The following is a 13,437-nucleotide window of genomic DNA, read 5'->3' as shown; positions in this document are numbered from 1 at the left end:
TGTCACGATGTCATCTGTATCCTTGTAGGTCTCCCGCACGTGTACATGCTTTTTGAGAGCAGGAACCATGCATAGACACTGTGTCCCTGCTGCCCTCACCATTGCCTGGCACGGAGTTGGGGTTCAGTATTTTCTGGAAGGGCTCGTTCCTCTTCGGAAGCTCACGTTTTCTTCCCTAACCCCTTCGCCGATCCATAGCAGCTGATTCTGATGCAGGGAGGGTTTGACATTGGTCCATGTTTCCCCTGTAACCTTCCGAATCTGCAAGAGCAAAGTAGTTTCATGAGCTCAGACATCACACTGGAAGTTTTACTTAAATGGGAAGAGCCATTATGTCTCCGGGGCATGCTTTTAAGCCAGTGGGGACGGGGTCAAGTTTCCTTAGCTATAAAATAGATCTGAAAGTACTTCAAGAGATAGTTGAGGGGCAGAGGAGAAAGGGAAAACAGAGTCTGAAACAGTGGCTGTGTCGAGTGGGTGTTTTAAAATTTGGGGGCGGGTAGCTTAGGAATGTTTTGTGGCAAAAATTTGGCTAGAGGGAATTTTCTCTGTAATACACTGAGAAACTTTCTACACGGCCGGCCTCAAAGTGATTCGTACATGATGCCTTGCGGTGGGGGGATCGCCTATGAAGTGTCAGGCTTAAGCTTCCAGCATTCAGAACGTTCCATTGTGATTCCAGGGGCCTCCAAGGTGGAGTTTTCCAGCTCAGTTCAGTACCTAATTAGATGATCTATGGAGTAAAGCTGTTTTCTTGCTCAGGGTAGCGTTGTTGAGCGGTAAGAAAAGGCAAGGACTTGGCACACAGCTGAGAACAATATCACATTAATGTAAGACTCTGGGAAGTTTGAATTCTGTAAATGTCACTCAGAATGTTTTAATTGCATCGAACTGAGAAGACATCTTGAAATGTCTTTTAGCCCAAGGTTAAATTTACCGCGTTTGGGAAAATACCCTGTTTTATGCTTCTTGTTCCGCAAAGTTTAATAATAATCCAGGTACGTCCGGTAACCGGCACATGTCTTTCTTTCTTTTTTTTTTTTCCTTTAAAGAGAGCACTTCATTTTGTCCCACCTACTGTCTTGTCTGAATGTAACCTCATATGAAAGTCTGTGATTTTCGCTTCATTCACCGTTTTCCTGTAACTTACTCCCGAATGCATTCCTTTTCCAACACTGTTTAGTCTCTGCCTGGTTCTATACTAAGCACCAGTGACTACACAAATTTTTCAGACAGGACCCTGCCCTTAAAGAATTTACAATCTAGTAGGGGGAGCAGACACCCACATAAATGGAAGAATGTTCGTGTAGATAGAGTAATGAGTCAAGAGAACACATAGGAAACATTGAGAATACCATCAACCCAGTGCCCATGAAGACAGATCCCTCCTGGCATGGGAGTCTGGGCATCTCTACAGGCTCTGGAACAGAAAACCAGCCCCAGTGAGATGCTGTGGTGATCTCTGCCATGCCACTCAGGTAGAATCTCATAGCTTCGTTGGGGCCACCATCCCCAGGTCAGCGTCAAGTTAGGAAAGTCACAAAGGAGAAGCTGGATGGTGCGTGTGACAGCCCGACCTGTCAAGAAACACCACCACTTGAGCGGCATTGTCCCCACCCATCTGTTGTCCAAAGTCACTGGACACTCTGTGACTAGTCTTACCTAGTCTTACTACTTCTTTTCCAATGAATAGACCAACATCGCTTATCAAATAGACAAAAGGCACAGCAGTAGTGTCTGTGAGCAATGCCACACTCAGATCTGACTCCCAGAGCGAGCCTGTGGCTTGTGTCTGTTGATCAGCCCGCACAGGATTCTGGAGTTTATTTTATTTTATTCCAGGTTTCTTTAGTTTTCCAATGCGACCTTCTACATTGCAGAAGGCAAAGAGAGGCAGGGTCTTTTGCATGGTCCCTTTCTCTGAAAAAGAACTTGAATGTACAGCTTGATGTCACTGTGAACTCCTAACGCGTATCTATTCTGGTGACGATGTCTGTATACAACGATCATCGTCTCCCGTGCACACCCTCGCACACTGTCTGCAAAACAACGATAGTGAAATAACAAAGTCCATAGTGCCAATATAATCCCACTATTTTTCTACATTTGCTCTTTGGTTGGCATTTTGTGCAGCTCGTGATGTGTATAGATGATGAACAACAACAATAAAATCTTTGGACTTTCTTTTGCCAGGACTGTGTGTTTATGGGACGCACCGTAGCCACCCTCTAGGCATGTAGTTAGGGCTGAGGGAATTATTTCTATGTGTGTGGAGAGGACGTTTGGGGCATGGGTGTTATTTCTAGGATGCACACTGTAGGAAGGGCCTCGGGTTTCCCGGGGTGGCCGATCCGAGCAGGGAAGGGACTCCAAACGGGATCCTCAGAGGATCAAGGCGTTATTCAGTGAACAGAACACCTGGGTCTTTGTCCCGGCAGTCAAGGCACCCAGATTACTTGGGCTTTTGAACAACCAGAGCCGCTCTTTCAAAATGCCTCTGGAGCGATGCATTCTTGGTCTCTGGATGCAGCTTGGTTGAGCGTGTCTGGAGGGCCACGTGGGCGGGAGGGTCCTGTCTCCTGCTTTGCTGAGAGGTGGGCCAGGATGAGGGTCAGGACTACAGCCCCTGACTGAAAAGGAGCCCCTGGGAAGTTCTGTGGTTGGTGTCCGCACCCCGGCGGCCACAGCCCACGGGACTGAGGATGGACAACGGAGCCAAGGACAGACCTTCTGTAGACGGGCAGACGGGCAGAACGGGGGTGGGGAAAATTAGCCAAACCACCAAGGAGCTCTCTGGACTCCAAGCTGGAGAATGTAGCGAGCCTCCGGCGTTAGTAGTCCCAGGAGCGGAAAGTCAGAGTCAGCCCCAGCAAGTGCCACGTCACTGCAAAGCAGGGCAGTGGTGGGAGGGGGCTCGCCACGGAGGGGGCAGCAAGCTGACCAGCCCCTGGACCTGCCTTGGATGGGTCCCTGATTCCAGTCTCTGTGGGATCAGGAGAAGCCACAGTCCTGGGATCCCGCGCGGTGCTGAGGACTCTGCATCAAAGCCAAGGTCAGGACCCCCGAACGAGGGGAGTTCAGAAACATGTGACTTGGGGTAAAAGGGGTTCGTTTAAACGATCACAGCTTAAAGACACTCTTCCTGCGTTTATATTCTATGTGTTTTTAAAAGGTTCTTTATATTCATTGTTCAGACAAGCCCGTGGAATAGGGGGAGCGGATGGGATTGTCCCCAATTTGGACAGAAAGAAACTTGGAGTCCGGGAGGCTTAAGACATTAATCCCCTGTTTCCACGATAATCCTTGGGGACGGCAAGACTTACATCCGGCTCTAATTTTAGGCAAACGTTTTAAGAGTCTCTGGAACCTGAAACCGATGCTTGAAAGTGTCAGGAAAGGTGCACTGCAGTTACCACAGACTACAAGGGTGCCCTCGCCCATCAACCTGGGGGACCCTCACCAGTGCCCGTGCCCATCAACCTGGGGGACCGTCACCAGTGTCCGTGCCCGTCAACCTGGGGGACCCTCACCAGTGTCCGTGCCCATCAACCTGGGGGACCCTCACTAGTGTCCGTGCCCATCAACCTGGGGGACCCTCACCAGGCTCCGGAAGGCAGGACCAGGAGGGAATAAATGCAACGAACAGCACTGCATTCCCCGGGTCCCCTCCTGGGTCTACTGGTACTTTCCATCAGTGCAGATGCAGATGAAGAAATTTTTGGAGCGGCGGCTAAGAACAGCAGCCGGGGGGCAGGCAGTAAGGACGCAGGAGGGCACCTTGGCGCAGAAGGAATGGGAGGCAGGAGAGGAGGACAGTTTGAACCAATTCACCACGTGCCTCAGGCTTCCGGTTCAGAGACCCTAAGTCAGTGTGCAGATGTGACACGTAGGGGAGCGTGCATGGGCACGTCCTTGTCCCCCGGCCCGAGAGCATCCACTGGACACCCCTTTGGTGTCGGACAGCTGGCCAGGCACTTTCTTAATCCCCCGAACCAGTGTTCCTGTCCGTGTCTCAGAGCTGAGAACACTGGTTAAGCAACGTGCCTGGGTTCCCACTGGAGCTTGGAATTGGTCTCCGAGGCACTTCATCTCCTCCTTAGAGTAACCTATGAGACCCTGCTTCATCTGGCCCCTTGTCCCTCTCCCACCTAATCTGCTTCCCTCCCCTGCACACCTCTTCCCCCGGCCTTGGTCTCTCCTGTCCAGCACGTGGGCCCCCACCAGCACACCATTGCAATCGCTGCTCACGCCTTCCAAGTTCGCTCCTGCCCTTCCCTCCGGCCTTTCCTGCAGAGTTGCCCCATTAGCGAGGCTTTCCCAGTTCTCCTGATCTGGAGCCTCCCGGCTCCCCACCTGGACCCCAGACACTCCATCGCCCCCTTCCTGCGCCACATTTTCTCCCCGTGGGCACTTAGCACCCTCAAACGTGCTGTCTTACTTATTTATGTTATTTGTTGTCTTTCCTCACTAGAGCGCCAGCTCCATGAAGGAGGGATTTGTTTTTGTGTTTTGCTCTGCTTTCAACTTCTGAATTCCCGTGCCCTGGCACATAGTACGGCTTTAATCAGAATTTGATGCGTGAGTGAATGAATGCATGGGTGGGCTTTTGGCTCACGGTAGGTGCTAATGCTCCCGGGCTAACCAATGCAGCAGACAGGGCTGCAGCTGGCCGCCTCCCTGGGCGTCTCTAACCAGCCCTGTCTCAGCACCCGGGTCCTCTCCAGCATTCTCCTATTATTACCCTCTCCTCCACGGGGAAGGGGGGAGCAGCCCGGAGGCTGCAGGGGTACAGCTGTGGGGAGCCCCCACCCGCCGCCTGGGTCACGCACCTGAGCGGTGCCGGCAGCACCGGCAGAGACAGCTGGGCACGGCCTGCAGGGGGCGCCCGAAGACTAGCGAATAGGGCACCCGCGGCGGCCGGGAGGTTCAGCTCCCCGGCTGTGCCCGCACACTTGGAATCTGAGCGGGAACGAGGAACGGTTGGAAGTTATTTGGGGGAGCGAGAGAGGAGCGTGGAAGTCAGGAAGCTAGAATCGGGGAGGGGCAGCAAGACCTTTTTGGATTTTCAGCCAGGACTAACAGGGTGAAGGAATTTATCGCGATGGAGGCGCGGGGGGCGCAGTCCCCGCCTCCGGCCGTGTAAGGAGAGGCTGCTCTCCCAACGGACCCAGCTTGCTGCGCAGGGAGCTAGAAGCTTGCCTTCTCGGACGGGGCGCCCGACTCCCCTCTAAAATAGGGTGTCTGCTCCTCTCATTTCCACGGAACCCCCTGCTGCCTGTGGGGCAAAGGGAATCCTTAGGAGACGGGCAGGAGGACCCAGTCATTCTCTGGTTTCACAAATATTTATGGAAAACCAACCACTTTCCAGGTTCCGTTTTAGGCACTTTACAGAATCACTTGCCAACGCCAGCAGGAGGCCCGCCTTAATGAAGCCTGTCTCCTATCGCGGGAGCTTACGGTGACAACGGCCCTGATAAATGACCAAAGGTGATGTTTTTATATTACTGCCTGCTTCAGAAACTTTTCCCTGCTGCCTCGCGTCACAATGATCTTTCCTCTCTTTTCCTTAGACTATTATTGTTTGGTCTCTGAGTGCACATCATGTTACGTGGTAACAGTATTGATCGCTTATAACTATTATTGCTAGTAATAATTAATAATATTACTAATGCCTGTTTGTATTATTAAGAGTTTGGCTCTTTCTCCCCATCAGATTGGAAACTTCTAGAAGGAATGACCGTTGGACTGTTAATGAGAAGCAAAGCTTGGATTGACCTTTTTAGGTTGGTTTCTATCTCCTCATCTGTAACGCAGCAGCGATAACCTACATAAGCTACATAGCCCAAAGGTTGTGGGGAGATCAGTTCCCCACCTCTTGGTCCTATGACCTTGTCCCTGTCCTTCAGTTTTCTCTCTAGGGCCCCTGCTGATCTGACCCCCATGAGAGCCCAGATAAGCAGTGGAGGCTGCCCAGTCCTGCTGTTCCCAAGGTGCCAGAGCAGATGTGGGACACAGGGACAGCCTTCTCCCCAGGCTCCCAGCCCAGCTCAAGGGACAAATGTCCTGCCTGAAGCAGCCCCCTCCTGTCTCCTTCTTGGACCTCAGCTCCTACAAGCAACGTGCACCATTTTATTTTCCACTGAAACAAGCTTTTAAGTTAAGGCAAGTTCATCCCCCTAAATGTAACCCTTTCACACCTCTATTTTCTCCCCTGTTAAAAATACTAAACAAAATGTCATTTAAATCTCAGAGACAGTTCTAGATGGACCTAGCCAAACAGCAGCTGAGCGAGATCTCTTGGCCCAACATCCTATTTCTGCAGAGGCAGCAGGTGCACCAGCTCTATGCTTGTATAAGATGTTGTAAAAGACATAATGTAACGCTTTCCCTGACCCTGGCCCCCTGGTCCCCTGGCCCCCTGTGTCCCATCCCAGGAGAATCAGGCTCCATATGCATGGTTAGAAATGCAGTGCTTTGCAAAGACACTTTCTAAACTCCCTCCCCGGCTCACGCACATTTCTAGAGTCTTTGCACCTGTAAGGTGTGGCTGACATTTTTGCCTCTTGAGGGAATCTGTAAATATTAGTGCTTCCTCCTTACTGTCCCATCATTCATACAGAAGGATAAACTTGGACCCAAAGGTAATCTAAGGTGATTTGATGTGCAAAGTGCTCTAGGGACACCGAGGCATAGAAGATCAACGATGCCGAGGGCAGATGGGGGGGGGGGCGGGCGGAGGAGGTTTACAACGAGGGTGAGGTATGTCCCAGCCGTGAACGAAGACACAGAATTTTGCAGATGGGGGCTGTGGAGGATGGGGTGCAGTCACCGGAAACAGTCTGCGAAGGCACAGGCGGGTGGGGATCTGTCCGGAGATCCGTGAGGACCGCCGTGAGATGAGAATTTGGGAGGGTGTGGGGTGGGAGCTGGCTGGAGGTGAGACCCCAGCGGGGCACGGTGTTCTGTCTGGAATGGGGGAGAGTGCGTGCATACAGCGGGCAACAGAGGAACCGAGCTGGGGCCAAAAAAGACGGCTTATTATTCAATTAATGCTCTAAGTAGCACAGCAAAGAGAAGCAGAGAGTCTAAGACAAGCTGCAGGCTGTGGCCCGGTGCTCACCAGACAGAGCACATCCGTCAGGCAGACAGATGCTGGATCGATGCTGCCCCTGGAGCAGGTGGGTTGCCAGGAAACTGGGCATGTCTCTAAGAACAGCCATAGTCTACTTTCTGGTTTTCTTACGTGTGTGTTTTTCAGTGATATTAATTGTACTGATGGATATCGTCATGTGCCGAGAATTCTGCCAAATACCTTGCGTGGGATCCAGCTGGCTCACTGAACATCTGGGTGGCCGACAGTGGCCTTAGGCTGGCTGACCAGACAAAGGCAGTCGGATGCCGTGGTCCCAAGAGGGAGGCTCGGTGCACGCCAGCGCTGGCCCCATGCCTGCCTGCCCCTCGGCCCGCATGTTGTTTTGAAGGCTGAGACTCAGGTCTCAGGTCTGCTGAGACTCAGCAGCACTAAGGGATTCTGCTTACCTCAAGTGGACTGGGGTGCGGGGTGGTTGGTCTTATTTATTTACTTAATGTTTATTTATTTTTGAGACAGAGAGAGAGAGAGTGTGGGGGAGGGCCAGAGAGAGGGCGAGACACAGGATTCAAAGCAGGCTCCAGGCTCTGAGCGGTCAGCACAGGGCCCAACGTGGGGCTCAGACTCATGAACCATGAGATTCTGACCTGAGCCGAAGGCGGAACTTAACCGGCAGAGCCCCTGGGGTGGTTGGTTTCAAAGGACGTATACTCCACCTTTCCCCTCACACCAGAGAACATCACTTCTGCACTGGGCAGGCCCCCGTGGACAGCAGGACTTCCTGTGACACCTGCTCTTCACTCTCTTAGTCTTTTTGTTTTGGTGTTAAGTAAACATAGGCGTTATGCCATATCTTCAAAATTCCATGAAATGTGAGTGGACATCATTCCCCAAACTGAAACTCAAAGTCTAACTTGCGGGCCACACAGAGCTGGACGGCGGGGGGGGGGGGGGGGGCGGCAGGAATCTGCCTCAGGGCATCTGGGTCCAGAGTCTGTGCTCTTAGAAACCACACTGCTGGAATCGTTTCCACTTTTCTCTTTCCTTATCCATCTTTATTTACTTTTATGTTAAATGAATAGGCTTATTCCAGAGAGTTTGTTAAAGGCTCTGACGTGTCAGGTAGCAGGTGCGGGGGATAACGGACTGGCCACTCTGAAGCATCTTGTGGGCCAGGGTTTCCAAAACTGAGAAGGATCAGCCAAGGTTCTCCCGGGCTCTCGAGCCCTCGGCCACGCTGAGACCAGTTCCTTTTTCCTTACGATACGGACTCATTGGTGCCTTCGGAACCAAGAGTTTCCCTTAAAGCATCTGTTCAGCTACCTTATCTCGAGAAAATTGAGGTGCAGAAGAACATCTTGGTGGCCCCAGGCCACACAGAGCGGCCTCTTGGCCTGGGAACGGGCGGCCAGGAGACACATCCCCAGCCCCGTGCCGGCCCCGTGGCCACCACGGTCCCCGTGTGTCTGGGTGAGGTGTGTGCTGTCCCTGGCAAGCCCGAGGGCATAGTCACCCCAGTGTTTCTCTGTCGGTGGGCAGGGGGTGCGTTTGCAAAGCCTCCTGTCCCAAATTTCCATGCCTCTACCTGTCCCTCAAAAAAATGTACATACGCCTGAAAACCAAAGAGGGGCTTTCACTCCTATTTCGATCACGAGGGTCGTCTGAGCCCCTTTAATGTGAGACCAGTTGTCTGACGAGTTCTCATTAAGTCCTGGGCTTGTAGGTTGAACGTCAATATTTGCTTTCTGCTTTCATATTATCTTAAATCCTTCCAATAATATATTCTCCAATGAATTAATTGGTATTTTCCAATAAATTAAATGGAAAAGGCTCTGGGCCGTGTTCTCTTCGTCATGCCCATGTCCAGTCACTCGTGCCAACGGGGCCCCCAGTGGCCTGTCCTCCCGAAGGGAGGGACGATAATTAGAAAGGAGTCAGAGTAATTGAAAGTGCCTATTGGGCTCAGAGCCCATAGGGAAAAAAAATCAGCCCTTGCATTTGTAGAAAGCTCATTTCACAGATTCAACTTTTAAAAATACAGATGTGGGGGCACCTGGGTGGCTCAGACAGTTAAGCGTCCGACTCTTGATTCCGGCTCAGGTCATGAGCTCACAGTTCGTGGGTTTGAGCCCCGAGCTGGGCTCCGCACTGACAGTGCGGAGCCTGCTTGGGATCTCTCTCTGCCCCTCCCCTGCTGACACTTTCTCTTTCTCTCTTAAAAAAAAAATAGGGGCGCCTGGGTGGCTCAGTCGGTTGAGCGACCGACTTCGGCTCAGGTCATGATCTCATCACGGTCCGTGAGTTCGAGCCCCGCGTCGGGCTCTGTGCTGACAGCTCGGAGCCTGGAGCCTGCTTCTGATTCTGTCTCCCTCTCTCTCTGCCCCTCCCCCACTCATGCTCTGTCTCTGTCTCAGAAATAAATAAACATAAAAAAAAATAGACTTAAAAAATAAAATAAAAATACAAATGTGATATGTTGCCTCTGGTCTCATACCCTTCCATGGTTCCTTACCACTTTTAGGGCAAAAGCTACACTTCTTACAAGACCTGACCTGATGCAGCCAGCTCTGACCTCTGCCTCTTTTGCTCATTGTGAAGTCTCTAGAACCGGGCTCAGGGCCTGGACCGTGGAGCTTCATAACTGTTCCCTATTCTGCACTCACCCACCCTGTGCCAGGAGTCTGCTTTGGGGACGGGCATCGAGGGCGTAGAGGGGGCATACGACCCTGGGACTTGCCTCAGTCTAGTGTACAGATCATGCCTAAGGGGCCGAGACACGCAGAAGAGTCTCAGGGGACAGTCTCCCCAGCACAACACTTCTGTAACAGGTAAACATCAGATAGCACAAGCATTCAAAGTGTCAAAGCAAAAACTGCCCTGGGCCAAGTTGAACAGGCAAGTTAGCCTTCCTTCCAGGGTACTGCAAAGGGGAGAGAGCCCAGAGCCCAGATGAAGGGACACTAGGACAGAGGACGGTGGGACCTCTGCGTTTACTCACTGGCTTTGTCCAAAGGAAAGTAAGGTCTCCCCTGTGTTAGGATCCGAGGTAGTTGTACCGCTTGGAGTGAGCTGTCCACAGAGGCTCCTAAACTCTGCTGTCTTTTCCGATGATTGAATCTTAAAGGGAAGTTCCCAGGTCCCGAGAAAGATTTTCCTGGACTGTGAAGCTGGCAAAACGTTTTTAAGAAGACACACATCTCAAAGGAGCAGAGACGGAATTTATAATTGCAGGTTTTTCAAAGAAAATGACTTAAGAAAAGGGAGGTCAGAGACCCAGAGTCGGGAAGTCTGCCTCAAGTTCATCTAAACTCAGGGGAATGTAAAGGGCTTCTGGGTCAAAAGTTTCTGGAAATTGTCCTACGGGAGTAGAGAAATGGAGAAGAACCCATTCAGGAAAATGTGCTCAACCTCAGTAAGAACAGTCGTCGTCTGTGGCATTTGAGACACAGTCTAATTTGCTGCCTCCACCCAGCTCCTTGTTACAGAAGCTCTTTCCTGGGCATGTGCAGCCAGGAATATGGGGGATCCCCCTGTCCCCAGAAACCAGTGGCTGAGCCTGGGAGGGCAGGCTGCCGGCATTTTTTTTTTTTTGTCTCTATCCCCTCAGGTTCATGACGCAGAAACTCTACTCCAGGCAGGTGCAGCTGGGTGGACCAGGTCCTTCTTGTCCCGCCCAGCCCCCACTGGCAGAGTGGCAGCTCCAGGCTTGGATGCCCGAGGATGCTGAGGCCACCTTGCATCCATCCCAGCTCGCTCCTGGTGTGAAGGCCACATGCCAGAAAGGGCAAGACAGGAAGCCCAGGGGCTGCCCCGATGCCCCTACCTCCCCCCACACGCACACACTGCCCACTCATACAGCAGGGTTGTCCCTCGGGGAAAAACATGTCCTCGTCCCCACCTCTGGTGCTCTGGGGCAGGGGATCTTCCCAGGAGGAAAGCAGGTCAGAAGGAAAAGGGCCCTGCAGGTCCGTCTGAAGGACCGGCTTTATCTGGAACACACAGTGGAGCTCTCCATATCCAAGACGTTGTTGAAAATGATGGAGGTCTTGGGATCCCTGCAGGAGCTGAGAGCGGTCCCTGGCTGACGACCATCAGGAAAACAGGGACCTCGGTCCTGCGACCACAAAAAGCTGAATTCTGCCAGTGATACATGAACTTGGAAGAGGGTTATGGGCTCCAAAGGCCAAAGGAGAACACGGTCCACCCAACAGCATGATTGCAGAGATGCTTGTGAGGCCACGCCCACAACCCTTATCCATGGAAACCATGAGAAAAGAAGCGTGTGTCATTTTAAGTCCCTACGTTTCTGGGATTTGTTATAGAGCATAGCAAACTACTACCCACCCAGAATGAACACCGCGGGTACCCCGCCACGTGCTATCCCACGTTCTGTCTTACGTCCATTTATAGATCAAGGATCTGCAAAGCGGAGAGGCAACTCGCCAAAAGCCACACGGCTCAGGCGGGCCACCAAGAGGGGCGAGTGAGCGTTCTTTCTCCTCCGGTGTCGGGATTTCCTGGCGGACGGGGCTGCCTCAGGGCTGAGTGCTTTCTTCCCCTTCTTGTAGAAACGTCACATTATGGCTGCTCCCGTTTTGTAGTGGGAGGAAATAAGACCCCAGAGGCTTGGGGACTTGTTTAAGGCGACGTAGGTAGGTCTGATATCATCACCCACTGGTGTTCTCCCTGCCACGATTCTTTGGTTGGGGTTTGCGAGGCGAGGCCTGATGGAGCAGTAAAAAAAAAAAAAAGCAGTCTTGGGAATCTAAAACAACCTGCCGCTCTTGAAGCAACGAGCATCGCCACCGTGGATGACGAGGGCCTCAACCCAGTCTGGGATAGGAGGGCGAGAGATTTCTGCATCCGGAACATTAAAGAAAAAATCCCCCCTCGTCTCTTACACAGATTCTACCAGTGCCTCCTTTGTTACCATTTAAAAAAGAAGCTGAAGAAGGAAAAACAAAGCTTACCATAACACACGTTCTTAATTTTATGAGCTGGCGGTTTGTCCCGCTTATAGCCTAGAAACCACTAGGCGTTCTGCTGTTCCTGCCAGCGCATGTGGCAAAACGAATTTAAAAAGACGTAAGAGATCTCGCGTCTAACTGAATGGACGCACCTGCAGGATGATGCTGATCAAGCCCCAGAGACAGGAAGAATGAGGCCCCTGCATAAGCTCTGAGTGTCCCTTCTCTGATTCCCACCTCTGCCCGGGGAGAGGAAGGGTCCAGCTCCCTAAGAAGACAGACCTGCTGAGAACACACCCCCTGGCCTGTCATTGGCAGGAAGCGGCCTTGGTTAGAAAATGAGGCCAATATGAATGACTGCAGACAGGTGGACGCGTTCTCCTGAGATGCGGGCTACTCAGAACACGTTATTTAGCTGAACCGCAAGTAGTAAACGTTTAGTACAACAGTGATCCTGGTCCGTATTCATTTTGCTTCTACCCTACATTCTTCCGTCAGAATTTGGGGTCTCCGTCCTCAGCGTGGCCCCCCTCCCCCGTGCAGGGCTCACCCATGAGGTGCATGGAACCACCACGGGCTGCATGCTCGAGTCTAAAGTCAGGCGTCGCCCTCCGTACCTTCTCCTTCCTCACCGGCCCGCGCTCACCCCTTCCCTAAGTCCTGCCGATGCTTCCTTCCATCGCCACGCGCCCCACACTGGACCGCTTCTCACTGTTCGTGGCCCCACTCCCGTTCAAGCGCCCACCATCGTGGGACCGCTGCAAGTTCCCCTTCTCTCTCCGCCTTTCCCCGCCTACCGCCTGCTCTCCCAAAGCAAAGTCAAGGCTTGCAGGCTACCCTGCAGTGCCGCCTGACAGCTGGGGTTCCTTTTTTGTAACGCAGGTGCCTGCCTTAAGCCTGACTTCCCGGCAGCCACTCCAGTGCTGTCCGTCTCCAATGGCCACGTTGCCGGCCACGAGACCAGGTGAAGGCGCCAACCCTCCCCCTCCCTGTTTTAGGTGTCTTGGTTGATTTCCGGACCTGACCACTTTGGGCCGCCTGCTTTTTTCTCTCTCTCCCTTTGTTCTAAATTCCCACCCTTAGGTTTTCAATTCATCAACAAGGAGGGAGCCCTTGAAACCCTAAGTGCTCAGCCTTGGCCCCAGTAGAAGCAGAACCCCTTGGCCCCCAGCTCATGCTTTCTCTCTGCCTGCGACGTCGCTCGGTGGCCCCAGGTGTACCCTGTGCGCTCCAGGACCTGTGAGTAGTAAACTTCTTCTCTTTTCCCCCCAAAGTTTCGGATGATTATTGCAGAGAGCTGCTTGCAATCATAATATGAACCACAAGGGCCGGTCCAGCCACAACACTGGTTATGGATAAGCTGAGACCGGCACGTGATAC

At 52.4% G+C, this 13,437-nt stretch overlaps 1 long non-coding RNA gene across 2 annotated transcripts; it reads left to right on the top strand.

Moving 5' to 3' along the window:
- Nucleotides 1–4,979: 4,979 nt before the first annotated feature.
- LOC122234936 lies at nt 4,980–7,641 on the top strand. 2 transcript variants are annotated; one of them, XR_006212936.1, is made up of 5 exons: nt 4,980–5,487; nt 5,714–5,783; nt 5,907–6,331; nt 7,063–7,178; nt 7,259–7,641. It is a non-coding gene; the product is annotated as an uncharacterized LOC122234936 (long non-coding RNA). The 2 variants fall into 2 exon arrangements; XR_006212935.1 differs by having other exon boundaries at nt 7,063–7,641.
- The last annotated feature ends 5,796 nt before the right edge of the window (nt 7,642–13,437 follow it).

This window comes from Panthera tigris, chromosome F2 (genome assembly GCF_018350195.1).
Source record: "Panthera tigris isolate Pti1 chromosome F2, P.tigris_Pti1_mat1.1, whole genome shotgun sequence".
Lineage (NCBI taxonomy): Eukaryota > Metazoa > Chordata > Mammalia > Carnivora > Felidae > Panthera > Panthera tigris.
The sequence above is the reverse complement of the archived record's forward strand: the minus strand, read 5'-3'. Positions and strand labels throughout refer to the sequence as shown.